Source organism: Somniosus microcephalus, unplaced genomic scaffold (genome assembly GCF_052327205.1).
Source record: "Somniosus microcephalus isolate GS21.2 unplaced genomic scaffold, FLI_Smic_1.0 unresolved_chr5, whole genome shotgun sequence".
Taxonomy (NCBI): domain Eukaryota; kingdom Metazoa; phylum Chordata; class Chondrichthyes; order Squaliformes; family Somniosidae; genus Somniosus; species Somniosus microcephalus.
This window is the reverse complement of record NW_028225183.1, coordinates 50,659,149-50,686,498: the sequence shown is the minus strand read 5'-3', so window position 1 is coordinate 50,686,498 and position 27,350 is coordinate 50,659,149. Positions and strand designations below refer to the sequence as shown.

At 44.6% G+C, this 27,350-nt stretch overlaps 3 non-coding genes and 1 pseudogene across 3 annotated transcripts; 1 reads left to right on the top strand and 3 right to left on the bottom strand.

The window, feature by feature from the left end:
- The first annotated feature begins 4,271 nt into the window (after nucleotides 1-4,271).
- The window catches only part of LOC147088246 (uncharacterized), a 39,462-nt pseudogene continuing 16,383 nt past the window's right edge, over nucleotides 4,272-27,350 (top strand).
- LOC147088251 (U1 spliceosomal RNA) lies at nucleotides 18,500-18,658 on the bottom strand. The gene has a single exon (XR_015075470.1). It is a non-coding gene; the product is annotated as a U1 spliceosomal RNA (small nuclear RNA).
- On the bottom strand, nucleotides 21,861-22,024 carry LOC147088250 (U1 spliceosomal RNA). The gene has a single exon (XR_015075572.1). It is a non-coding gene; the product is annotated as a U1 spliceosomal RNA (small nuclear RNA).
- Nucleotides 25,241-25,404, bottom strand: LOC147088249 (U1 spliceosomal RNA). Its single transcript, XR_015075574.1, has one exon. It is a non-coding gene; the product is annotated as a U1 spliceosomal RNA (small nuclear RNA).

Here is a 27,350-nt window from a genome sequence, read left to right as displayed (position 1 = left end):
ATCTGTCTCTGTCTGCCTCTTTCTGTCCAACCACGTTAATCTGCCTCTCTCTGCCTGTTTATGTCTCTGCCTGTACCTGTCGGTCTCTTTCTCTGTATCTGTCTGTCTCTGTCTCTGCCTGTCTCTGTCGGTCTCTTTCACTGTCACTCTCTGTCTCTGTACTTATGTCTCTACCCGTCTGTCTCTGTCTTTGTCTGCATGCCTCCCTAATCCTGACTTTACCAGTGTATGCGATTCTCGGTCCGTCTGCCTCTGTCCATGTGTCTATCTGCTAGTGTCCGTTCGACTCTCTCTGTCTGAATCATTCTCTGTCTGCCTCCATCTTTGTCTTTCACTGTCTCTTCTACAGGTCTCTGAATTTACGTCATTCTCTGACTCTTTGTCTGTGTATATCTATCTCTGTCCGTCTTTCTCTGTCTGTGTCTGTTTTCCTCTGTCCCTGTAACTCGGTATTTCAGTCCCTCTCTGTCTGTATAGACTGTGTCCATCTGTCTCTTCAGTGTGTCACTGTTTCTGACTGTCTGTCTCTGTCCAATTGTCTCTGTCCATCTGTCTCTTCCTCTGACTCTCTCTGCTGGCCTCTGTCTCAGCCGCTGTTTGTCTCAATCCATTTGTATTTTTCTGTCTGTCTCTGTCGCTGTCTGCTCTGTCTGTCTGTTTCTCTCTGTCTTTCTCTGTCCGTCTGTTCCTCTCTGTGTGTCACTGTCTCTGCCTGTTTCTGTTGGTCTCTTTCTCTGTATCGGTTGTCGCTTTCTCCATATATGTCTGTCTCTGTCCTTCTTTCTCTGCCTGTCACTGCAGGTCTCTTTCTTTGCCTCAGTTTGCCTCTATCGGTCCCTAACGAATATTCTCTGTCCATCTGTCTCTGTCCACCTGTCTCTGTCCACCTGTCTCTTCCTGTCTGTCTCTGTCCATCAGCCTCAATCTGTATCTGCCTCTATCTCTCTGACTCTCTATTTGTCTTTCGCTTTCTGTCTGCCTCTGTCTGTCTGTTGTGAGCTATGGGGGCGGTTTGTGGTGGATGGACAGTATGTGGCCACCAGATGGAGACAAAGTCCCCCTCTCACTCCAACTCAGGTGAAGGCCACACCCACCTCCAGCACACCTGAGGCAAATCTACCCATAGCTCAGGAGATCAAAAGGCAAACTAGTGCATCTCTTCAGGGCCAGTGCCTGAGAAGAGGGCCAGTGCATGAAGAGAGGGCCAGTGCCTGAGAAGAGGGCCAGTGCCTGAGGAGAGGGCCAGTGCCTGAGGAGAGGGCCAGTGCCTGAGGAGATCTAGGCCAGGACAGGGCCAGTACCTGAGGAGAAAGCCAAGACAAAGCCAAGACTGCTGTTGGGGCCCAGCTTGCAGCTGCCACAGGGAGGTCTGCTGTTGAACCCCGGTGGAATATTGATTAGTTCTGACAACCTGATGTGATCCCTGGACTGGCTGAGAAAGCTACAGTGGTAAACTAACCCTGGCTTATTGTTTTTGGGAGAAAACTGATTTAAGGACTGCCTTCCTAACCACCCGGGGCAGGTGATGGTTTTGTTCTACATTTTTCTTCTTGAGCTCATATGTTGTTGGATTTTGCCAGACGTGAAACTTTTTCCCCGTTTTCTAAAAATAAAAATCAGCTGACTGCTGTATTTCATTGACCAATCTTGTGACTGTGCTTGTGTCCTCCATCCCACATCAACACACCCTTTGGTCTAGGTGGTGGTTGATTACATATGGTGGAGAATGCTGGATTTAGCCCTCTGGTGGCTGGGAGGACAAAGCACACATTGTTCAAAACCCTATGGTGGAGCGATAGAGGCCAATCTGCAGGCCTTTGAGAGGACATTCTTAACAGGTGTAGTGTGTCACGAGTTGAAAATTAATTACACTGTGCCTTATCGAGCTGTGAAGAAAGGAATCCCCATACAACTGTATTGTGCCTTTGGAAATTTGTCGAGTGACACGAAACACAGTATAGAATGGCATAAAGTAGGAAAAAGCCCACAAAAGTAAAAGCTGAGAATGGAATAACAATCATCGATTATGGGACAGAAGCTTGGCTTAAAATTGAAAAAGCAAGAAAAAGTCATTCTAGAATTTACTGCTGCCGCTCTAATTTAGTGAACGATATGAGTAGCATTCTGGATCCAGATGTTTCACTCAGTGAATTGCGGGATTCCTTATCAGAAGTAGAAGAGAAATACAAAAAAAAACTATGGTCTCCAATGCACAACTAGACAAAGAAAAATCTAACCTCGTCTACCAAGTGGATACACTAGAAGTTGATATTGAGCAATTGGAGGAGCAAATGGCAGAGCTATAGAGAGAAAATGAGGAAAACTCTAAGGAACTCTAAGATTGAGAATGTGCACACGTATTCTGATCGACTAGAAAATGGTACAGATCTACAAATTCTTGAAATGCAGAGAGATGCGAATAGGCAGTTGAGTGAGTGCAAGTTTAAACTGTCAAAAGCAGAACAGGATATTGCCACTGTTGAATAAAATGTTGCCAGACTCGAGGGACAGGTGCTTCGTTCTATAACAGCAACAGAAAACTCCGACAAAATAGAGGATGAACTAAAAGCAGAAAAGAGGATGCCGTTTGGTCTGCCTGCGCCCCTTCCCGTAGGTCGGAGCTGAGGGGGGGGATATGTGAGCTTTGGGGGCGGTTTGTGGTGGATGTACGGCATGTGGCCACCAGATGGAGACAAAGTCCCCCTCTCATTCCAATTCAGGTGAAGGCCACACCAACCTCCAACACACCTGAGGCAAATCACAGAATCACAGAAACCCCACAGTGCAGATAGAGGCCATTTCGGCCCATCGAGCCTGCACCGACACATATCCCACCCGATCCCCGTAACCCCTACACCAACACATATCCCACCCTATCCCTGTAACCCCACGTATTTAATCCCCCTAACACTAAGGGTCAATTTATCATAGTCAATCAACCTAACCTGCACATCTTTGGACTGTGGGAGGAAACCGGAGCACCCGGAGGAAACCCACGCAAACACGGGGAGAATGTGCAAACTCCACACAGACAGTCGCCCGAGGCCGGATTCGAACCCGGGTCCCTGGCGCTGTGAGGCAACAGTGCTAACCACTATGCCACCGTGCTGCCCATTAGCTCAGGATTTAAAAAGGCAAACTAGTGCATCCCTTCTGGGCCAGTGCCTGAGAAGAGGGCCAGTGCCTGAGGAGAGGGCCAGTGCCTGAGAAGTGGGCCAGTGCCTGAGGAGAGGGCCAGTGCCTGAGGAGAGGGCCAGTGCCTGAGGACAGAGCCAGTGCCTGAGGAGAGGGCCAGTGCCTGAGAAGTGGGCCAGTGCCTGAGGAGAGGGCCAGTGCCTGAGAAGTGGGCCAGTGCCTGAGGAGAGGGCCAGTGCCTGAGGAGAGGGCCAGTGCCTGAGGAGAGGGCCAGTGCCTGAGGAGAGAGCCAGTGCCTGAGGAGAGGGCCAGCGCCTGAGGAGAGGGCCAGCGCCTGAGGAGAGGGCCAGTGCCTGAGGAGAGGGCCAGTGCCTGATCCAGCCCCTGAGGAGAGGGCCAGTGCCTGAGGAGAGGGCCAGTGCCTGAGGAGAGGGCCAGCGCCTGAGGAGAGCGCCAGTGCCTGAGGAGAGGGCCAGTGCCTGATCCAGCCCCTGAGGAGAGGGCCAGTGCCTGAGGAGAGGGCCAGTGCCTGAGGAGAGGTCCAGCCCCTGAGGAGAGGGCCAGTGCCTGAGGAGAGGGCCAGTGCCTGAGGAGAGGGCCAGGACAGGGCCAGTACCTGAGGAGAAAGCCAAACAAAGCCAATACTGCTGTTGGGGCCCAGCTTGCAGCTGCCACAGGGAGGCCTGCTGTTGAACCCGGGTGGAATATTGTTGAGTTCTGAGAGCCTGATGTGATCCCTGGACTGGCTGAGAATGATCCAGCTGTAAAGTAACCCTGGCTTATTGTTTTTTGGGGAAAACTGATTTAAGGACTGCCTTCCTAACCACCCGTGGCAGGTGATGGTTTTGTTCTTCATTATTCTTTTTGAACATCATATGTTGTTGGATTTTGCCAGACGTGTACTTTTTTCCCCCGTTTTGTAAAAATTAAACACAGCTAACTGCTGTATTTCATTTATAATGTTGTGACTGTGATTGTGTCCTCCATCCCGCATGAAAACACCCTTCGGTCTAGGTGGTGGTTGATTGCACTGTCTATCTGCCTGTATCTGGCCATCTGACTCTGTCAATCTGTCTTGCCTTTCCTATCTCTGTCCTTCTGTCTATGTACCTCTGTCACTCTTTGTCTGTCTCTGCATGTCTGTCTCTGCCTATGTCTGTCTGTGCCAGCCTCTATCAGTGCTGTCTCTGTTTCTATCTCTGTCTTTTTTTCATCCTGGCTCTCTCGTTCTGTCGCTGTCTGTCTGTCACTCTCTGTCGCTGTCTCTGCCCTGTCTCTGTCGGTTGCATTCTCTGCCTCTGTCTCTCCCCGTCTGTCTCGCTACAGCTCCCTCTGTCGCTGTCTCTGTCTTTCTCTCTCTCTCTCTTTAACTGTCTGCTTCTACCTGTCCGCCTCTGTCTCGTTGACTCTGTCAGTCTGTCTCTGTCTCGTTGACTCTATCGTTCTGTCTCAGTCTCTGCCTCTCTGTCAGTTGATCTCTGTCTGCCTGTCTCTGTCTGTCTTTCACTGTATCTGTCTCTTTATCACTCTCTTTGTCTGTCTCTCGGGCTGTCTCTGTCTCTTTGTCGCCTTCCATCTGTCTTTGTCCTTCTGTCTCTTCCCATCTGTCTGTGCCCGACTGTCTTTTTCTGTCTGCCTCTGTCTCTGTGTCTCTGGCTTTCTGTATCTTTCCCCCTTTCTCTGTCCAACCATCTCTTGTCTGTTTGTCTCTCTATTTAAGTCTGTACCTGTCTGTCTTTGTCTTTGCCTGTCTCTTACTCTGTCTGTCAGCCTCTCTCTGTCGCTACCGATCTGTCTGTGCCTCTGCTAGTCTATTTCTCTGTCACTGTCTCTCCCTGTCTGTCACTGCCTCTGTCTTTCACTGTCTCTTTTATGTCTGTCAATATCTCTGTCTGTCTGTCTTTGTCTCTTTGTCTCTGCCCATCGTGTCTCTGTCTATTTGTCTGTATATGTCTGTCTCTGCGTTTCTCTGTCCATGCCTGCATATATCTGGGCCAGTCTTTGTTTCCGTCACTGTATTGATGTTTATGCTTGCTTTTCCATTTTCTCTGTCTGTCTGCCTGTCTCTGTCTGTCTGTCATTAATGGTCACATACGCTGCCGTGTCTCTGTCGTGCTCTTTCTCTGTCTCAATCACTGACCTTCTGCCTTTGCCCGACTCTCTGTGTCTGTCTGCATTTCTCTCTAAGTCTGTCTTTGTCCCTGTCTGTCAGTCTCTGTCCATCTGTCACTATCTGTGTCCCACTGTCACTGTCTGTCTCTGTCTCTGTTTCTGTATTTCACTCTCGGTCGCTGCCTGTCTCTGACTGTCTGTCTGTCTCCATCTTTTTGTCTCTGTCGATCTCTCTCTATTTATCTATACCTCTCCGTCTGTCTCTGTCTGTATGTCTCTGTCAGGCTGTATCCACCTCGGTATTTCTGTCTTCCTCTGCCTCTCTGTCTCTGTATTTCTGTCTCTTTGTCTATCTCAGTTTCTGTCTATTTGTCTGCCTCTCGGTCCACCTCTGTCGCTTTGTCTCTGGCCGTCTGTCTCTTCCCATCTGCCACTGCCCATCTGTCTCTGTCTCTTTCTCTTTGCCCATCTGCCTCTTTCCGTCCATCTCTGTCTGCCGGTCTCTCTCTGTCTATCTCTCTCTCTGCCTGTTTCTGTTGGTCTCTTTCTCTTTCATTGTCTGTATCTGTCCTTCTGTCTCTGCCAGTCTTTCTCTGTTTTTGTGCGTCTCTATGATTCTATAAACATTTTTTTATCCATGTCTCTTATTCTCTGTCCATCTGTCTCTGTCGGTGTGTCTCGCTCTGTCTCTCTCTTTCTCTTTCTCTCTGTGCCGGTCTCTGGCTCTGCATCTCTCTGTCTCTATCCGTCTGCATCTGTCGTTCTGTTTCTGTCGGCGTCTGTCTCTGTCTGTCTGCCTCTCTCCTTCTATCTCTGTCCATTTGTCTCTCTTTGTCTGTCTCCATGTCCTCCTGTTTCTGTCAGTCTCTTTCGCTGCATCAGTCTGTCTCTGTCCTTCTTTCTCTGCCTATCACTGCAGGTCTCTTTCTGTGCCTCAGTTTGTCTCTGTCGGTCGCTACCGAACAGTCTCTGTCCATCTGTCTCTGTCCGCCTGTCTCTGTCCATCTGTCCCTTCCTGCCTGATTCTGTCCGTCGGCCTCAATCTGTATCTGCCTCTATCTATCTGACTCTCCCTTTGTCTTTCGCTTTCTGTCTGTCTCTGTCTGTCTGTCTATCTGCCTGTATCTGGCCATCTGTCTCTGTCAATCTGTCTCGCCCTTCCTATCTCTGTCCTTCTGTTTATGTACCTCTGTCACTCTTTGTCTGTCTCTGCATGTCTGTCTCTGCCTATCTCTGTCTGTGCCTGGATCTATCAGTGCTGTCTCTGTTTTTATCTCTGTCTTTGTTTCTATCCTGTCTCTCTCTGTCTGTCGCTTTCTGTCTGTCACTCTCTGTCGCTGTCTCTGCCCTGTCTCTGTCGGTTGCATTCTCTGTCTCTGTCTCTCTCCGTCTGCCTCTGTACATCTGCCTCTGTCGCTGTCACTGTCTTTCTCTGTCTCGGTCTTTAACTGTTTGCCTCTGCCTTTCTGTCTCTGTCTCGTTGACTCTGTCGGCCTGTCTCTGTCTCGTTGGCTCTGTCGGTCTGTCTCAGCCTCTGCCCCTCTGTCTGTCGGCCTCTATCTGTCTGTCTCTGTCTGTCTTTCCCTGTGTCTGTCTCTGTATCAATCTCTTTGTCTGTCTCTCGGGCTGTCTCTGTCTCTTTGGCACTCTCCGTCTGTCTCTGTCCTTCTGTCTCTTCCCTTCACCCTCTGCAAGACCCTCTCTTTCCATCTGTCTCGGTCTCTGTATCTCTGGCCTTCTGTCTCCTTCCACCTTTCTCTGTCCGTCCATCTTCGTCTGTCTGTCTCTCTATTCAAGTCTGTACCTGTCTGTCTTTGTCTTTGCCTGTCTCTTACTCTGTCTGTCAGCCTCTCTCTGTCGCTACCCATCGGTCTGTGCCTCTGCCAGTCTATTTCTCTGTCACTGTCTATCCCTGTCTGTCACTGCCTCTGTCTTTCACTGTATTTTTCATTCCTGTCAATATCTCTGTCTGTCTGTCTTTGTTTCTTTGTCTCTGTCCATCCTGTCTCTGTCTTTTTGTCTGTGTATATCTGTCTCTGCGTTTCTCTCTCCATACCAGCATATATCTGGGACAGTCTTTGTTTCTGTCTCTTTATTGCTGTCTATGCTTGCTTTTCCATCTTTCTCTGCCTGCCTGTCTGTCTCTGCCTGCCGTCATTTACTGTCGCTTACTCTGCCATGTCTCTGTCGGTCTTTTTCTCTGTCTCAGTCTCTGTCCCTTTGCCTTTCCCCGACTCTCTGTGTCTGTCTGCATTTCTCTCTAAGAGTGTCTTTGTCCCTGTCTCTCAGTCTCTGTCCATCTGTCACTATCTGTGTCCTGCTCTCACTGTCTGGCTCTGTCTCTGTTTCTGTCTTTAACTGTCTGTCACTGCCTGTCTCTGACTTTCTGCCTGTCTCCGTCTCTTTGTCTCTGTCGATCTCTCTCTACTTATCTATATCTGTCCATATGTCTATGTCTCTCTGTCTCTGTCAGGCTGTCTCTACCTCGGTCTTTCTGTCTCCCTCTCTCTCTCTGTCTCTGTATTTCTGTCTCTATGTCTATCTCTGTGTCTGACTATTTATCTGTCTCTCGGACGGCCTCTGACACTTTGTCTCTGACCGTTTGACTCTTTCCATCTACCACTGCCCATCTCTCTCTTTCCATCTGTCTCTGTCTCTTTGTTTTTGCCCTACTGTCTCTTTCTGTCCATCTCCATCTGACGGCCTTTCTCTGTCTACCTCTGCCTCTGCCTATTTCTGTCGTTCTCTTTCTCTTTCCCTGTCTGTATCTGTCCTTCTGTCTCTGCCAGTCTTTCTCTATTTTTGTGCGTCTCTATGATTCTAAAAACATTATTTATCTGTATCTGTGATTTTCTGTCCATCTGTCTCTGTCCGTGTGTCTCTCTCCGACTCTCTCTTTCTCTTCCTCTCTCTGCCAGTCTCTGACACTGCATCTGTCTGTCTCTATCTGTCTGCATCTGTCCTTATGTTTCTGTCGGCGTCTGTCTCTGTCTCTCTGTCTCTCTCCGTCTATCTCTGTCCGTTTGTCTCTCTCTGTCTGTCTCCGTCTCCTCCAGTTTCTGTCAGTCTCTTTTGCTGTATCAGTCGTCTCTGTCATTCTGTCTCTGTCTGTCGCGGCTGCTCTCTTTTTCTGCCTCCATCTGTCTCTGTCTCATTTCTTTCACTGTTTGACTCTGTCTCTTTGTCTCTTGTCTATCTGTCTTTATCTGACTCTCTAGGAAGTTCTGTCCCTGTCATTCTTTGTTTATGCCTGTCTTTATTCTAGCTGTCATCCTCTCTCTGTCCCGGCCCATGTCTGTGTCTCTGCCTGTCTATGTACCTGTCACTGTCTACCTCTGCATGTTACTGCCTCTGTCTTTCATTGTATGTCTCTGTCTCTCACTGCATCTGTCTGGCTGTCTTTGCCTCTTTGTCTTGGCCCCTCTTTTCTCTGCCTTCTGGCTCGGCCCGTCTCTCTCTGTCTTTCTCTCTCTGTCTTTTTGTCTCTGCATGTCTCTCTCTCTGTGCATGTCTGACCGCCTCCCTCTGTCCCTGGCCATCTGTCTCTCTCTCTCTCTGCCTGTCTATACCTCTGAATCTGTCTATCCCTGTCTGTAACTGCTTCAGTCTTTCAATTTCTGTCTCCTGTACGATAGAGTTTACCGGTAGGATTTAGTAAACATTATTAACATTCTACAACCATTTTTATATAACTATAAAATGTGAAATTGTATGTTAAAAACCTAAAATGCCTGTGTAACTGGCGAATGGCTGAGACCAAAGCAGGATGGGAAAATTATGCCAACCTGACTAAAAACCTCTGTTTGAAATGACTGAAGTATGGAATGCAGTGCTAAAGAAACACGGTGACTGTCAGGGACATGGGTTTCGGTAATGTTATGGGGAAGTGATAAGAGCTATAGGAGAGAGAATGGAGTTGGAGCCTTCATTTTAAGCAGCAGAAAAATAAACTCTTTACAAAACACCTCAAGGATGTTCTGTAAAGTGAAGTTCTTAGATAAGGTTAATTTGTAATGCACAGAAATAGGCTGAGTGGAACTAACGAGGTCATCAGATCATTGTTAAGAAAAGGTGAGGTAATCATAGACCGTACTTGTGAAGGTCAGAATGGTGAGACAGCCCAAGCAGCTGCAAGTTGCTATGTATTTTGAAGGGGTAAGAAAGGTACAAAGGAACAGCTATTGAACACTGGAAGCAGCGCAACACCAGAGGATGAGAAGCTTCAGTCAACAGAACAGAGCAAGAGAGTAAAGAGACCGCGCCACAGTCACTCAGAAGGAATGCCGGATTTCATGAAACAGACTGCGACTATCGTCTGGTGAAGTATTACTTCTTTCTACTGGATGTTTAATGCTTAATAAACCTCGTTTACTTACACACAATATACCTGGACCCAGAGTGTTTTGTGTAGCCATGGACTGTTTTACTGATACACAATGTACCTGGACCCGGAGTGGTTTGTGTCGTCACAGACTGTTTTACTGACACACAATGTACCTGGACCCGGAGTGGTTGGTGTAGTCACGGACTCTTTTACTGATGCACAATATACCTGAACCCAGAGTGGTTTGTGTAGTCAAGGACTTTTTTACTGATACACAATATGCCTGAACCCAGAGTGGTTTGTGTAGTCACGGACTGTTTTACGGATACCCAGTATAACTGAACCCAGTGTGGTTTGTGTAGCCATGGACTATTATACTGATACACAATATACCTGGACCCGGAGTGGTTTGTGTAATCATGGACTGTTTTACTGATACACAATATACCTGGACCCAGAGTGGTTTGTGTTAACATGGACTGTTTTACTGATACACAATATACCTGGATCCAGAGTGGTTTGTATAGTCACGGACAAATTATTATAAAGAGCTTCTGAAAGCTACAGATTGGTGGCCAACGTGGGGGTGTGATGTTTTACTGAAACCAGATCTATTGTAGATAAGGCAGGAGCTTGGATTTTTGCTTAGATTTTCGTCTGATCAACGAAAGTCCTGGTGGAAAGTTAGGTTATCTAACATATTGTTTCTCTTTTACGTACAGCAAGATGTCATGTGAGAATATTTTTGCAGACTTTGAAATGGTTAATGAAGATGTGCGGGAATGTACAGTTACAGTTGTTAGTAGAATAATGTCTATCAAATGTTAAAACCAAGTCAGAGGACAATCAGGATAAATTAGAAAAAGACAAGCTACGGCAGATAGAAGAGAATCTAACGTTAACGGAGGTAACAAAAACGTTAACGGGCGAGAAGTCAAACTGGGAAAAAGAGGCTGTAGAGTTAAAAAGTAAGATTTATGTTCTTCAGTGCCTGGTCGATGCTTCGACAGCAATAATTCAGCAACAGAGCATTAATACAGTTCAAGCCAGCACTGCAATGCAGAACCTTGAGGAGGCTTGCTGTCAGGTAGGCTCCTAAACAAAAGACAATGAACATCTTACCAGAAAATTAAATGGTTCACAAAAAACCCTAAGAGAGGCTCTTCAGCACCCCCAGATGGAGTCGGACCACTGACAGTTTCATATTAATATGCAGCAGTTGGAAAACCAGTTGGGTAAACAACGGGCTGTAATAGCGGCGCAAGAATGGCAGTAAGCATGGTGCGGTTGATAGATTGTAAGAAATGGAAGAAACGTTTAACCGAGGCCTCAGATGTTGGAATTCATCAAACAACATTTTGCAGAAAACGACGGTGGAAAAATTAACATTTGGAGATGGTGTGGATTGTACACAGTACCTTACCATGGAGCTACATCCGCAACTAGTGTTTTGCTGTATTGAAGGATAGAAGGACTGGCAGCCTTATCTTTCTAATCTTCCTTTGTGTTCCAAGGCTATGCTGAAGTAGGAGCACCTGATACAACTGAGTGAAGAGAAGAATTCTGGGCTGGTCAATCCGAGAACAGAGAAAGTGGAAATGAAAACGAAGAGTTGGGGAATTTTTTGGCCTCTTCCCTCTAGGAAAAAGTAGAGTGAGTGGAGAGCTCACATCGGCCTTTATCATTATGGAGGGGTTAAAATCATAGAATATTACAGCACAACAGGGGCCATTCAGCCTGACGTGCCTGTGCCGGCTCTTTGAAAGAGCCTACCAATTTCCTCCAACACCCCAGCGTTTTTCCAACAACGCTGCGAATTAGTTCCCTTCAAACATATGTCTAATTGTCGTTTGAAGTTGCTGTCGAATCTGACTCCACTACCTTTTTAGGTAATGCGTCCCCGCACTTTAAAAACATCTGTGTGGCAATATATATTACATGTATGACGTCTGGTTACTTGTCAGAGGAATTAGTTTCTCTACCTGCTCTATCAAATCCCTTAATTATTATGCATATCTCTATGAAGCAACCCTTATTGGCATAGGGTCAAGCAATCAGAGAGTTAAATGCGTGGCTCAAAGAGTGGTGTGTGAAAAGTGGTTTTAATTCATGGGGCACAGGCTCCAGAACTGAAGAATGAGAGATCTGTTCCATTGGGACGGGCTCCACATATACCGGGCTGGGACCAGCATCCTGGCGAATCGAGTAACTAGGGTTGTAGATAGGGCTTTAAACTAAAACAAGGAGTGGGAAGGATGAGTTGTGGGGAAATTTGGAAATCTAAAGAGAAAAGTCAAGGCCACACAGCAATGTAGTGATTGGGTAAAAATAAGCATAATGTAACAGGAAGGGACAGAATTTAATGGTACCACTGCAGAAGAGAATAAGTTCAAAGCTGGGAATAGTGGTCAAAAATTAAAATAAACCTTCTTTATCTGAATGCGTGAAAGATTCGTAACAAGATAGACGAATTAATGGCAAAAACAGAGATAAATGGGTTTGCTCTAATAGCCATTACAGAGATATGGTTGCATGGTGGCTAATGTTGGGAACTAAATGTTCCAGCATAATTGACGTTTCTAAAAGACAGCCAGAGGGGAAACGGAGGGGGAATGGCCCTCCTAATTTCAAGATGGCATAAGGAAAGTAGTGAGAAAGTAACTTGGCTCAGAAGATCAGAAAGTAGATTAAGTATGGGTGGAGATAAGGAATAACAAGGGACAGTAAACACCCGTAGGTGTAACATTTAGGCCACATAGGAGTAGCAATACCGTTGGACAGAATATTAATCAAGAAATAGTAGGAGCTTGCAACAAATGTAATGCAATGATATTGAGGGATGGTAATCTTCATATAGACTGGGGAAATCAAATTAGCAAAGGTAGTCTGGAGAAGGAGTTCATGGAATGCTTTCGGGACAGTTTCCCAGAATAATATGTCATGGAATCAACCAGGGACCAGACTGTTTTAGATCTTGTATTGTGTAATGCGACAGGGTTAATAAGCTGTCTCATAATAAAGGATTCTGTGGGGCAGAGTGATCATAATATGATGGAATTTTACATTACTTTTGAGATGGATTTGCCTGAATCGGAAACTAGAGTTTTAAACTTAAATAAAACCAATTACGTAACTATGAGGGGTGAGAGGTAGAGGTAGATTGGGAAAATGTATGCCATTAGATAAGCAGTGTCTAGCACTTAACGAAATATTTCATAATTCTCAACAAGATACATTCCATTGTGAAACATAAACTCCACTGGAAAAGTGATCCAACCGTGGCTAATTAAAAAAGTTAAGGATAGCATTAGATTGAAAGAAGAAGCTCATAATGTTGCAAATATTAACAGTAAGCCTGAGGATTGGGAGAGTGTCAGAAACCAGCAGATGTTGACCAAAAGTTAGATAAAAAGGGAAAAATTAGAATATGAGAAAACTAGCAAGAAATACAAAAGCAGATTGTAAGAGTTCCTACAAGTATGTAAAAAGTGAAAGATTATCTCAAGTAATCGATGGCTTAGAGGTTGAGACAGGAGAAATTATTATGGGGAATAAGGAAATGGCAGAAACTTTAACAAATATTTTGTATCTGTCTTCACAGTAGAAGACACACAAAGCACACCGAAAATCGCGGGGAACTAATGGTGTAATGAGGGTCAGGAACTTAACTTAATTACTATAAGTAGAGAAAAAGTACAAGTGAAACTGCGGGTGTAAAATCCGACAAATCCCCTACAACTGACGGCCTACATCCAAGGTTCTAAAAGCGGTGGCTGAAGAGATAGTGGATGCATTGGTTTTGATATTTCAATATTGCCTAGACTCTCAAAAGGTTCCAGCGGATCGGAAGGTCGCAAATGTAACACTGCTATTCAAGGAAAGATGGAGAGAAACAACAGGGAACCACAGGTCAGTTAGCCTGACATCCGTTGTCGGAAAAATGCTGGAATTCATTGTTAAGGAAGTGGTATCAAGTCACTTAGAAAATCATAACTTTATTAGGCAAAGACAACATGGTTTTATGAAAGGGAAATAATTTTTGACAAAATTATTATAGTTTTTGGAGTATGTAACTACCAGAGTAGATAAAAGCGAACCAGTGCATATAGTATATTTGGATTGACAAAAGGCATTCGATAAGTTGCCATATAAAAGTGTATTACACAAGATTAGGGCTGATGGCTTGGGGGTAATTTAGTAGCATGGATAGAGGATTGGTTAATGGATAGAAAAAAGAGAGTACGTCTAAACGGACCTTTTTCAGGTTAGCAGGAAGTAACTAGTGGGGTATCGCAAGGACCAGTGTTGGGGCCTCAACTATTTACAATTTATATTAATAATCTAGATGAAGGGACCGAAAATAATGTATCCAAGTTTGCTGATGACACAAAGCAGGGTGGGACAGTAAGCTGTGAGGAGAACACAAAGAGGAAGCAATGGGATATAGATAGACTAAGTGAGTGGGCAGTAAGTTGACTGATGGAGTATAATGTAGAGAAATGAGAGGTTATTCACTTTGGTAGGAATAATAGAAAAACAGAATATTTTTTAAATGGTGAGAAACTTTCAAATGTTGGTGTTCCGAGAGATGTGGGTGTCCTCATGCAAGAAACACAGAAAGTTAGCATGCAGGTACAGCAAGCAATAAGGAAGGCAATTGGCATAGTGGCCTTTATTGCAAGGGGTTTCGAGTATAAGATAAGGAAGTATTGATACCATTGTACAGGGCCTTGGTGAGACCACACCTGGAGTACTGTGCACAGTTCTGGTCTCCTTATCAAAGGAAGGATATACTTGCCTTGGAGGCGGTGCAACATAGGTTCACTAAACTGATTCCTGGGATGAGAGTGCTGCCATATGATGAGAGATTGTGTAGAATGGGCCTATGCTCTCTGGAGTTTAGAAGAATGAAGGTGCTCTCTTGAAACAATAAAGATTCAGAAGGGGATTGACAGGGTAGATGCTGAGAGGGGTATTCCACTGGCTGAAGTGTTTGGAATAAGGGGGCATAGTCGCAGGTTAATGGGTAGTCCATTTGAGACTGAGATGAGGAGGAATTTTTTCACTCAAAAAGTTGTGAATCTTTATAATTCGCTGCCCCAGAGGGCTGCGAATGCTGAGTCTCTGAGTATATTCAAGGTTGAGATAGATATATTTTTGGACCCTCTGAGAATCAAGGGATAAGGCGATCGGGCGGGAAAGATGACTTGAGGTCAATGATCGGCCATGCTCTTATTGCATGACGGAGCAGGCTCCAGGGGTCGTATGGTCTAATACTGCTCTTACTTCTTAAGTGTTTATGTTCTTATATTATTTTGTTAATCCTCTCTGCTCTAAGGAGAACAATACCAGGCTATCCAATTTCTCCAAATAACTGAAATCCCTTAACCCTGGTAGCATTCTCGTAAATCTTCTCTGAGCCCTCTCCAAGGCCTTGCCATCCTTCCCAAAGTGTATGCCCATATTTGAATGCAATACTCCAGCTGAGGCTAACCAGTGTTTTATGAAGATCATAAAGCCATCAGTCGTGTTTTTTTTAACGCTCTTAGGCCTATTAGAATTATTATTTAATGTGGCCACGTTTGGCTTAAACCGTTGATTTCTCTGGCTGCCACTTTTTTTTTCTCCTTCCTGTCTTTTGCTTTTGATCTTGTTTCCCATTCCTCTGTCTTCCTGCTCAGGTACCCACCCCCCTGCCATTTTATGTTAACCCCTCCCCCACAGCACTAGCAAAGACTCTCCCTAGGACATTGGTTCCAGCCCTGCCCAGGTGCAAACCGTCCGGTTTGAACTGGCCCCACCTCCCCCAGAAACGGATCCAATATCCCAGGAACATGAATCCCTCTCCCTGGCACCATTCCTCTAGCCACGTATTCATCTGAAGTATCCTTCTATTTATACTCTGACTAGCACGTGGCGCTGGTAGCAATCCTAATCTCCTAACTCCCTATATTACGCTTTTAGGAAAAAAATCCCGCTTTTTAACTATATCCTTGGTGCCTATATGCACCACAACAACTGGCTGTTCACCCTCCCCTGCCAAGATGTTCTGCAACCGCTCGGAGACATCCTTGACCCTTGCACCAGGGAGGCAACACACCAACCTGGAGTCTCGTTTGCGGCCGCAGAAACGACTATCTATTCCCCTTACAATAGAATCCCCTATTACTATAGCTCTACCCCTCTTTTCATTCCATTCTCTGAAGCAGATCCAACCCTGGTGCCAGGAAGTTGGCTGCTGCTGCCATCCTCTGATAAGCCATCCCCCCCAACTGTACTCAAAGTGGTGCATCTGTTGGAGAGGGGGATGGCCACAGGGGACCCCTGCACTACCTGCCTGGGCCTAGTACTCTGCCTGTTGGTAACCCATTCCCTTTCTTCATGTCCAAAGTCTACCTGCGGTGCGTCCAACTCCGTAAACGTGCTATTCACGATTCCCTGAGCATCGTGAACGCTCCACTATGCATCCAATCGCAGCTCCAGTGCCGCAATAACTTCGTCCAGCATGGTCATTGCTTCCAGTAAGGCTTGCTCCTGTTCCATTTCAGTCTTGCCTTAAATCAAAATGATATCCTGTCGCAGGGAAAATCACCAGGACATTCTAATAAACGTGGCGTTTTCCTGAGCAAACAACATGAGAGGGCTGTCCTATGATGAGAGATGGGCCTATACCCTCGGGTGTTTAGAAGAATGAAAGCTGATCTCATTGAACCATACAAGATTCTGAAAGGGATTGAAAGGGTAAATGCTGAGAGGTTGTTTCCCTTTGCTGGAGTGTCTAGAACTTGGGGGCATAGTCTCAGGATAAGGGTTAGGCCATTTAAGACCGAGATGAGGAGGAATTTCTTCACTCAGAGGATTGTGCATCTTTGGAGTACTCTGCCCCAGAGGGATGTGAATGCTGAGTGTTTGCGTATATTCAAGGCTGAGATAGATAGAGTATTACGGCTCAATAGGCCACATGGCTCTAACCACACACACTCATCAATACATAAAGAAGTAATGGAAAAGGTTTACTTCTCTAAAAATCCTGCTGCCGGTATCATGACTCGCACCAAGTTTCGTTCACCGACCACCCACTGTGCTCGCTGTCCTGCATTAGGTTACGGTCCAGCAACACCTCGATTTCAAAATTCTCTTGTTTTCAAATCTCTCCACGGGCTCGCCCCTCCTTTTCCTTGGAAACTCCAACCAACACACAGAGTACAACCAGTACACACTTCAAGGCCATGCAGAAACGCAGCGCGCTGCAGGTCACGTGCATCCGGCGATCCGGCATTTAAAGAGAAAAAACGTGCATGTGCTGAATTTTGAATAGGTCGCACAGCCCGTTCATGGGCCGGGCGGGACAAAGCAACAAATTAGAGGGACCATTGCCTATAACTCCCCGAGATCATATAATAGAATGGTTGCAGCACAGAAGGAGGACATTCGGCCTGTCGAGACCGTGCCGGCTCTCTGAAACAGCACTTCCGCTATTCCCACACCCCCACCCTTTCCCCGTAGCCCTGCATTTTTTTTCCTTTCAGGTCCATATCGAATTCCCTTTTGAAAGCCACAAATGAATCTGCCTGCAGCACCCTTTCAGGCAGTGAATTCCAGATGCTATCCACACGATACATAAACAATTTTCCCTCATGTTGCCTTTGATCTCTGTGCTCCTATTTTGTGTATACCTATTTTATTTGCTTCAGCTTTGACGGGTGTGCTTTCAGCTGCCTAGGCCCTAAAATCAGGAATTCCCTCCCGAAACTGCGCCACTTCTCTGTCTCTCCTCCTTTAAGACGCTCCTTAAAACCTAATTTTTCGACCAAGCTTTTGGGCATGTATCCTAAAATCTGAAATACAAAAGCAAAATACTGCGGATGCTGGAATTCTGAAATAAAAACCGAAAATGCAGCAAATACACAGCAAGTCCTGCAGCATCTGTGGAGAGCGTAACAGAGTTGTTGGAGAGAAGAGCAGAACTTCATCAATGTGGGCATTCTTAAAACAGAACTGGCAGTAAATTAAACACTAATACAGTTCTGACGAAGGGTCATCGACCTGAAAAGTTAACCCTGTTTTTCTCTCTCCACAGATGCTGCATGACCTGCTGAGTATTTCCAGCATTTTCTGTTTTTATGCCCTAATAACTTCTTGTGCGGCAGGGTGTGAAATTGTGTTTGATTACGCTCCTGTGGAGTGCCTTGGGACGCTTTACTACATTAATGGTGCTATATAAATACACGATAACAAGTCAATAAGGAGGAACTGTTTCCAGTGTCAGTTACAGGGGCATCAGAATTAAGAAAATTTGCAAAAGAACCAGTAGGATTTTTCCCCGCCTCGCCCTCGAGAAGGTGCAGAAAAGTGATGCAGCAAATTGTTGTGAGTGCCTGCAATGCTCTGCCTGAAAGGGTGGTGGAAGAAATTGAATAGTAATGTGGAAAAGTAAATTTGGATAATATTTGAAGGGAAAATAAATGCAGGGATTTAGTGAAAGAACAGAGGAATATGATTAATTGGATAGCCCTTTGAAACAGGCAGCAGAGGTAGGTTGGGCAGAATGACCTGGTTCTGTGCTGTTTCATTGTTTCTGTAGTTAACAAGGTTATACATTTTGCCAAAGTGCAGATTCGGCAGGCAGATTTGAAATTCGGGTTGTACGCGGTTTGGACTTGTAAGTGCAAATAAGTTTTGATTTTTTGTGCAAAATATGTAATTTCTTAGTTGTAAGGATGTATATCAATGTGAACGTAGAGAGAAATTGAAATGTGAGCTTTGGGAATCGCTGATGAGTCAATTTGAATAGGCTGTGTTTTGGAGAAAGGCCCTTTTGTATCACAGCTCCCTCTGCCGGGAATAAAGCAAAGTTAACATTGAACGCAAAATAACAGTGCATTTGAGAACTTAGTTGAAAGCCTAACTTTAATTGTAAAGCCAGGGGGGAGCAGGAACGCAGTATTCACTATCACAAATTTTGCTGTCGAGTATCCCGCATTTGAGGACATCGCAGGCGTCAGCACACCCGAAATGCATGGGCTAGACTCGTCCTGTAAAAATCACCTTCATGATCATGGTCACTCTCCCCTGCCAGGTAAGTATGCTTTCCATTGGCACACATTGCCTTGCCACATCATTCACTGCCTCTTACCGTCTCAACGATTAATTTTTTTTAACCAAAATTCCCCATTCATTCAGGAAGTGCTGCTGTTTTCTCATGTCGATTCTGCTAAAATATTGCATTATATAATGATATACCCTTTGACATAACGCTGCAATAATTAAGAGCCAGGCATTTATATTTGCATGTTGCCCTGAAAAGGAAACGAATGCTCCCTCAGTACCTTTTCTTCAGGCCACGGAATGTTTTCTGGAAATAAGTCTCTCCTTATATGTATTGCATCTGCAGTAAATATTTGTCATATCTTCACATGAACAATAATTCAGAATCTGATGTGTTTGAAAAAGCAATTTTCAACTTTTGCCCATAAAGACCGATAGGGACATAGTGAGGTTCTGGCCCATCAAGTCTTCATCACTTGTCACATTCACTCACTCTGGTTGAAATGTTTCACCAATAAACCTACATTCTTTTGTCTAAGCGGGTTTCACATTGTTGTCTTATAATAGTCCTGTGAAGTGTCCTGGGACGTTTTAACTATTTTAAAGGCGCTATATAAATACAAGTTGTTGTTGTCGTTTGTAATCTTTCTCACTCTTTTCAGTATGATCATTCAGTATAAGCATAGTCGTTAAATGATATAAGGAAAAGCCACATTAACAGCTTAGAGACGGAGGTGGTTAATAAATGTCCCTTTATGTTGTTATATATAAGGGAAACACCGGAAATATTGAAGTATTCGAGGCAACAGTGCAGCAATCCTAACTTCCTCCAGCATGGTCAGTGCTTGCAGTAAGGCTTTCTCCTGTTCCATTTCAGTCTTGCCTTAAACCAAAAATATGTCCTGTAGCAGGGAATATCATCAGGACATTCTAATAACCGTGGAGTTATCCTGAGCAAACAGCATGAGAGGGCTGTCCTATGATGAGAGATGTGCCTATACTCTCGGGAGTTTAGAAGAATGAGAGGTGATTTCATTGAACCATACAAGATTCTGAAAGGTATTGAAAGTGTAGATGCTGAGAGATTGTTTCCCTTGTCTGGAGTGTCTAGAAGTTGGGGGCATAGTCTCAGGGTAAGGGTTAGGCCATTTAAGACCGAGATGAGGAGGAATTTCTTCACTAAGAGGGTTGTGCATCTTTAGAATTCTATGCCCCAGAGGGATGTGAATGCTGAGTGTTTGAGTATATTCAATGCTGAGATAGAGAGATTATTATGGCTCAATGGGCCGCATGACTCTAACCACACACACACATCAATACATAAAGAAGTAACAGAAAAGGGTTACTTCTCCAAAAACCAAGCTGCTCATATCGTGACTCGCACCAAGTCTCGTTCACCCATCACCCCCTGTGCTCGCTGACCTGCATTGGGTCACAGTCCAGCAACGCCCCGATTTTAATAATCTACTGTTTTCAAATCCCTCACGGGCTCGCCCCTCCCTTTGCCTGTAACCTCCAACCAATACACACTTAAAGGCCGCGCAGAAACGCAGCGCGCTGCAGTCCCGGTGCATCTCGTGAGCCAGCATTTAAAGAGAAAATACGTGCACGTGCTGATTTCTGAATAGGTCGCACAGCCCGTTGACGGGGCCGGGCGGGCCAAACAAACAAATTAGAGGGACCATTGCCTACAACTCTCCGAGATCATATAATAGAATGGTTGCAGTACAGAAGGAGGCCATTCGGCCTGTGGAGCCCGTGTCAGATCTCTGAAACAGCACTTCAGCTAGTCCCACTCCCCCACCCTTTCCCCGTAGCCCTGCAATTTTTTTCCTTTCAGGTCCATATCCAATTCCGTTTTGAAACCCACAACTGAATCTTCCTCCAGCACCCTTTCGGGCAGTGAATTCCAAAAGCTATCCACACGCTACATAATCAATGTTCCCTAATGTTGCCTTTGATCTCTGTGCTCCTGCAACTCGGGCCTCTTGCATATTCCTGTTTTATTTGGTTCACCGTTGACGGGCATGCTTTCAGCTGCGTGGCCCTAAAATCAGTAATTCCCCCCTGAAACTGCGCCACTTCTCTGTCTCTCCTCCTTTAAGATGCTCCTTAAAACCTGACTTTTCGACCACGCTTTTGGTCATCTGCCCTAATATCTCAAATACAAAAACAAAATACTGCGGATGCTGCAAATCTGACGTAAAAACCGAAAATGCTGCAAATACACAGCAAGTCCTGCAGCATCTGTGGAGAGAGTAACAGAGTTGTTGGAGAGAAGAGCAGAACTTCATCAATGTGGGCATTCTTAAAAGAGAACTGGCAGTAAATTAAACACTAATACAGTTCTGACGAAGGGTCATCGACCTGAAAAGTTAACCCTGTTTTCTCTCTCCACAGATGCTGCCTGATCTGTTGAGTATTTCCAGCATTTTCTGTTTTTATGTCCTAATATCTCCTTGTGCGGCAGGGTGTGATATTTGGTTTGATAACGCTCCTGTGGAGTGCCTTTGTGACGTTTAACTACATTAATGGTGCTATATAAATACAAGATAACAAGTCAATAAGGAGAAACTGTTTCCAGTGTCAGTTACAGGCACAACAGATTTAAGAAAATTTGCAAAAGAACCAGTCGGATGTTTCCCCGCCTCCCCCTCGTGAAGATAAAAATAAGTGATGCAGAAAATTGTTGTGAGTGCCTGCAATGCTCTGCCTGAAAGGGTGGTTGAAGCAAATTGAATAGTAATGTTGAAAAGGTAATTTGGATAATATTTGAAGGTAAAATAATTGCAGGGATTTGGTGAATGAACAGAGGAGTATGATTAATTGGATAGCCCTTTGAAAGAGCCAGCAAAGGTACGATGGGCCGAATGTCCTGGTTCTGTGCTGCATCATTGTTTCTGTAGTTAACAAGGATAAACATGTGGCCAAAGTGTAGAGTTGGCAGGCAGATTTGAAAATCTGGTTGTACGCGGTGTGGACATGTAAGTCTGAATAATTTTTGATCTTTTGTGCAAAATATGTATTTTCTTAGTTGTAAGGATGAATATGAACGTGAGCGTAGAGAGAAATTGAAATGTGAGCTTTGGGAATCGCTTATGAGTCAATTTGAATAGGCTGTGTTTTGGAGAAAGGCCCTTTTGTATCGCAGCTCACTCTGTGGAGAATAAAGCAAAATATTACAAGCAGAATAACGCTGCATTTGAGAGCTAGTTGAAAATCTAACTTTTAATTATAAAGCCAGGTGAGAGCGCGAACGCAGTCCCGCACTACCACAGATTTTGCAGCCGAGTATCCCGCATTTGAAGACATCGCAGGCATCAGCACACCCGAAGTGCAGTGGACTAACCTCATCGTGGTAAAACCATCTTCATGATCATGGTTTCTCCACTGCCAGGTAAATATAATTTCCATCGGCACACATTGCCTCGCCACATCATTCACTGCCTCTTACCGTCTCAATGACTCATATTTTAAATCAAAATTCCCCCTTCACTCAAAGAGTGCTGTTGTTTTCTCATGTCGATTCCGCTAAAATATTGCAGTATATAATGATATGCCCTCTGACAAATCGCTGCAATAATAAAGAGCCGGACAAGCATATTTGCATATCACCCTTAAAAGGAAACGAACTCTCCCTCAGTAACTTTTCTTCAGGCCATAGAAAGTGTTCGGGAAATAAATCTCTCCTTATATGTATTGCATCTGAAGTAACTGTTTGTCTTATCTTCATATGAACAATCATTCGGAATCTGATGTGATTAAAAAAGCAAGTTTCAACTTTTGCCCAAAAAGACCGATAGGGACATAGTGAGGTTCTGGCCGATCAAGTCTTCATCACTTGTCACATTCACTCACTGTGGTTGAAATAATTCACCAATAAACCTACCTTCTTTTGTTTAAGTGGGTTTCACATTGTTGTCTTATAATAGTCCTGTGAAGTGTCTTGGGACGTTTTAACAATGTTAATGGCGCTATATAAATACAAGTTGTTGTTGTCATTTGCAATCTTTCTCACTCTTTTCAGTCTGATAATTCAGTATAATCTTTGTGATTAAATGATATAAGGAAAAGCCACATTAAGAGCTTAGAGACGGAGGTGGATAATAAATGTCCCTTTATCTTGTTATATGTAAGGGAGACACCGGAAATATTGAAGTATTCGAGCCAACAGTGCAGCAATCCTAACTTCCTCCAGCATGGTCAGTGCTTGCAGTAAGGCTTTCTCCTGTTTCATTTCAGACTTGCCTTAAATCAAAATGATGTCCTGTAGCAGGGAATATCACCAGGACATTCTAATAACTGGCGTGTTCCTGAGCATACAACATGAGAGGGCTGTCCTATGATGAGAGGTGGTGATATACTCTCGGGAGTTTAGAAGAATGAGAGGTGATCTCATTGAACGAGACAAGATTCTGAAAGGGATTGAAAGGGTAGATGCTGAGAGGTTGTTTCCCTTGGCTGGAGTGCCTAGAACTTGGGGGCATAGACTCAGGATAAGGGTTAGGCCATTTAAGACTGAGATGAGGAGGAATTTATTCTCTCGGAGGGTTGTGCATCTTTGCAATTCTCTACCCCAGAGGGATGAGAATGCTGAGTGTTTGAGTATATTAAAGGCAGAGATAGATAGATTATTACGGCTCAATGGGCCACATGGCTCTAACCACACGCACTTATCAATACATAAAGAAGTAACAGAAAAGTGTTACTTCTCCAAAAACACTGGTGCCCATATCGTGATTCGCAGCAAGACTCGTTCACCCATCACCCCCTCTGCACCCTCACCTGCATTGGGTCACGGTCCAGCAATGCCTCGATTTTAAAGTTCTCTTGTGTTCAAATCCCTCCACGGGCTCACCCCTCACTTTCCCTGTAACCTCCAACCAATACACACTACAACCAATATGTACTTCAAGGCGGCGCAGAAACGCAGCGCGCTGCAGGGCCCGTGCATCCGGTGAGTCGGCATTTAAAGAGAAAAAACGTGCACGTGCTGATTTTTGAATAGGTCGCACAGCCCGTTGACGGGGCCGGGCGGGCCAAAGCATAAATTAGATGGACCATTGCCTACAACTCTCCGAGATCATATAATAGAATGGTTGCAGCACAGAAGGAGGCCATTCGGCCTGCCGAGATTGTGCCGGCTCTCCGAAACAGCACTTCAGCTAGTCTCCCTCCCCCACCCTTTCCCCGTAGCCCTGTAAATGTTTTCCTTTCACGTCCATATCCAATTCCCTTTTGAAAGCCACAATTGAATCTGCCTCCAGCACCCTTTCAGGCAGTGAATTCCAGATGCTATCCATACGCTACATAAACAATTTTGCCTCAAGTTGCCTTTGATCTCTGTGCTCCTGCAATTCGGGCCTCTTGCGTATTTCTATTTTATTTTCTTCGCCGTTGACGGGCGTGCTTTCAGCTTCCTAGGCACTAAAATCAGGAATTCCCTCCCGAAACTGCGTCACTTCTCTGTCTCTCCTCCTTTAAGACGCTTCGTAAAACATAACTTTACAACCAAGCTTTTGGTCATCTGCCTTAATATCTCAAATACAAAAGCAAAATACTGCGGATGCTGGAAATCTGAAAAAAAAAACAAAATGCTCCAAATACACAGCAAGTCAGGCAGCATCTTTGGAGTGAGTAACAGAGTTTTTCGAGAAAGGAGCAGAAATTCTTCAATGTGGGCATTCTTAAAAGTGAAGTGGCAGTGAATTAAACTGTAATACAGTTCTGACGAAGGGTCATCGACCTGAAACGTTAACCCTGTTTTTCTCTCTCCACAGATGCTGCCTGACCTGCTGAGTATTTCCAGCATTTTCTGTTTTTACGTCCTAACATCTTCTTGTGACTCAGGGTGTGACATTTTGTTTGATAACGCTCCTGTGGAGTGGCATGGTACGTTTTACTACATTAATGGTGCCATATAAATACAAGAGAACAAGTCAATAAGGAGAAACTGTTTCCAGTGTCATTTACAGGGGCAACAGATTTAAGAAAATTTGCAGAAGAACCAGTAGGATGTTTCCCCACCTCCCCCTCGAGAAGGTGAAAAAAGTGATGCAGAAAATTGTTGTGAGTGCCTGCAATGCTCTGCCTTAAAGGGTGGTTAAAGCTAATTGAATAGTAATGTTGAAAAGGTAATTTGGATAATATTTGAAGGTAAAATAATTGCAGGGATTTGGTGAAAGAACAGAGGAGTATGATTAATTGGATAGCCCTTTGAAAGAGCCAGCAGAGGAACGATGGGCCGAATGACGTGTTTCTGTGCTGTATCATTGTTTCTGTAGTTAACAAGGTTAAACATTTTGCCAAAGTGCAGAGTTGTCAGGCAGATTTGAACATCTGGTGGTACGCGGTGTGGACTTGTAAGTGCATAATTTTAGATTTCTTGCGCAAAATATGTAATTTATTAGTTGTAAGGATGAATATCAACGTGAGCGTAGAGAGAAATTGAAATGTGAACTTTGGGATTCGCTTATGAGTCAATTTGAAAAGGCTGTGTTTTGGAGAAAGGCTCTTTTGCATCACAACTCTCTCTGTCGGGAATAAAGCAAAGTTAAAGTTGAAAGCAAAATAACAGCGCATTTGAGAGCTGAGTTGAAAATATAACTTTAATTGTAAAGTCAGGAGAGAGCGCGAATGCAGTCCACCACTACCACAAATTTTACAGTCAAGTAACCCGCATTTGAGGACATCGCATGCGTCAGCACACCCAAAGTACGATGGACTAGCCTCAGCCTGGGAGAACCACCTTCATAATCATGGTCTCTCCACTGCCAAGTAAAGGTGCTTTCCATACATTGGCTCGCCACATCATTCACTGCCTCTTACTGTCTCGGTGACACATTTTTTAAATCAAAATTCCCCTTCATTCAGAAAGTGCTGCTGTTTTCTCATGTCGATTCTGCTAAAATATTGCATTATATAATGATATACCCTTTGACGAAACTCTGCAATAACAAAGAGTCGGATATGCATAGTTGCCTATTGTCATTAAAAGGAAACGAACGCTCCCTCAGTAACTTTTCTTCAGGCCACGGAAAGTTTTCTGGAAATAAATCTCTCCTTATATGTATTGCATCTGAAGTAATAATCTGAAGTTTGTCTTATCTTCACATGAACAATAATTCGGAATCTGATGTGTTTGAAAAAGCAATTTTCAAGTTTTGCCCATAACGACCGATAGGGACAACGTGAGGTTTTGGCCCATGAAGTCTTCATCACTTGTCACATTCACTCGCTGTGGTTGAAATGTTTCACCAATAAACCTACCTCCTTCTGTTTGAGTGTGTTTCACATTGTTTCTTATTCTAGTCCTGTGAAGTGTCTTGGGACGTTTTAACTATGTTAAAGCGCTATATAAATACAAGTTGTTGTTGTCGTTTGCAATCTTTCTCACTCTTTCAGTATGATCATTCATTATAATCATACTGATTAAATGATATAAGGAAAAGCCACATTAAGAGCTTAGGGACGGAGGTGGATAATAAATGTCCCTTTATGTTGTTATATGTAAGGGAGACACCGGAAATATTGAAGTATTCGAGCCAACAGTGCAGCAATCCTAACTTCCTCCAGCATGGTCAGTGCTTGCAGTAAGGCTTTCTCCTGTTCCTTTTCAGTCTTGCCTGAAATCAAAATGATGTCATGTAGCAGGGGCTATCACCAGGACATTCGAATATCCGTGGCGTCTTCCTGAGCATACAACATGAGAGGGCTGTCCTATGATGAGAGATGGTGATATACTCTCGGGAGTTTAGAAGAATGAGAGGTGATCTCATTGAACCAGACAAGATTCTGAAAGGGATTGAAAGGGTAGATGCTGAGAGGTTGTTACCCTTGGCTGGAGTGCCTAAAACTTGGGGGCATAGACTCAGGATAAGGGTTAGGCCATTTAAGACTGAGATGAGGAGGAATTTCTCCACTCAGAGGGTTGTGCATCTTTGGAATTCACTGACTCAGAGGGTTGTGAATTCTGAGTGTTTGAGTATATTCAAGGCTGCGATAGATAGATTATTACGGCTCAATGGGCCACATGGCTCTAACCACACGCATTCATCAATACATAATAGAAGTAACAGAAAAGGGTTACCTCTCCAAAAATCCTGCTGCCCGTATCGGGACTCACACCAAGTCTCGCTCACACATCACCCCCTGTGCTAGCTCACCTGCACTGGGTCACGGTCCAGCAACGCCTCGATTTTAAAATTCTCTTGTTTTCAAATCCCTCCACGGGCTCGCCCCTCCCTTTCCCTGTAACCTCCAACCAATACACACTACAACCAATACATACATAGATACATACATAGAAGATAGGAGCAGCAGTAGGCCTTTTGGCCCTTCGAGCCTGCTCCGCCATTCAATTAGATCATGGCTGATCATCCAAATTCAGGACCCGGTCCCTGCCTTCTCCCCATATCCCTTGATCACTTTAGACTTAAGAAATATATCCAACTCTTTCTTGAATATACTTAATGAACTGGCCTCCACCGCCCTCTGTGGCAGAGAATTCCATAGGTTCACCACTCTCTGAGTGAAGAAATTCCTCCACATTTCAGTCCTAAATGGCTTACCCCTTATCCTTAGACTATGACCTGTGGTTCTGGACTCCCCGGCCATCAGAAACATCCTTCCTGCATCTAGTCTGTCCAGGCCTGACAGAATTTTATAGTTTTCGATGAGATACCCTCTCAATCTTCTAAACTCCAGTGAGTATAAGCCCAATCGACACAAT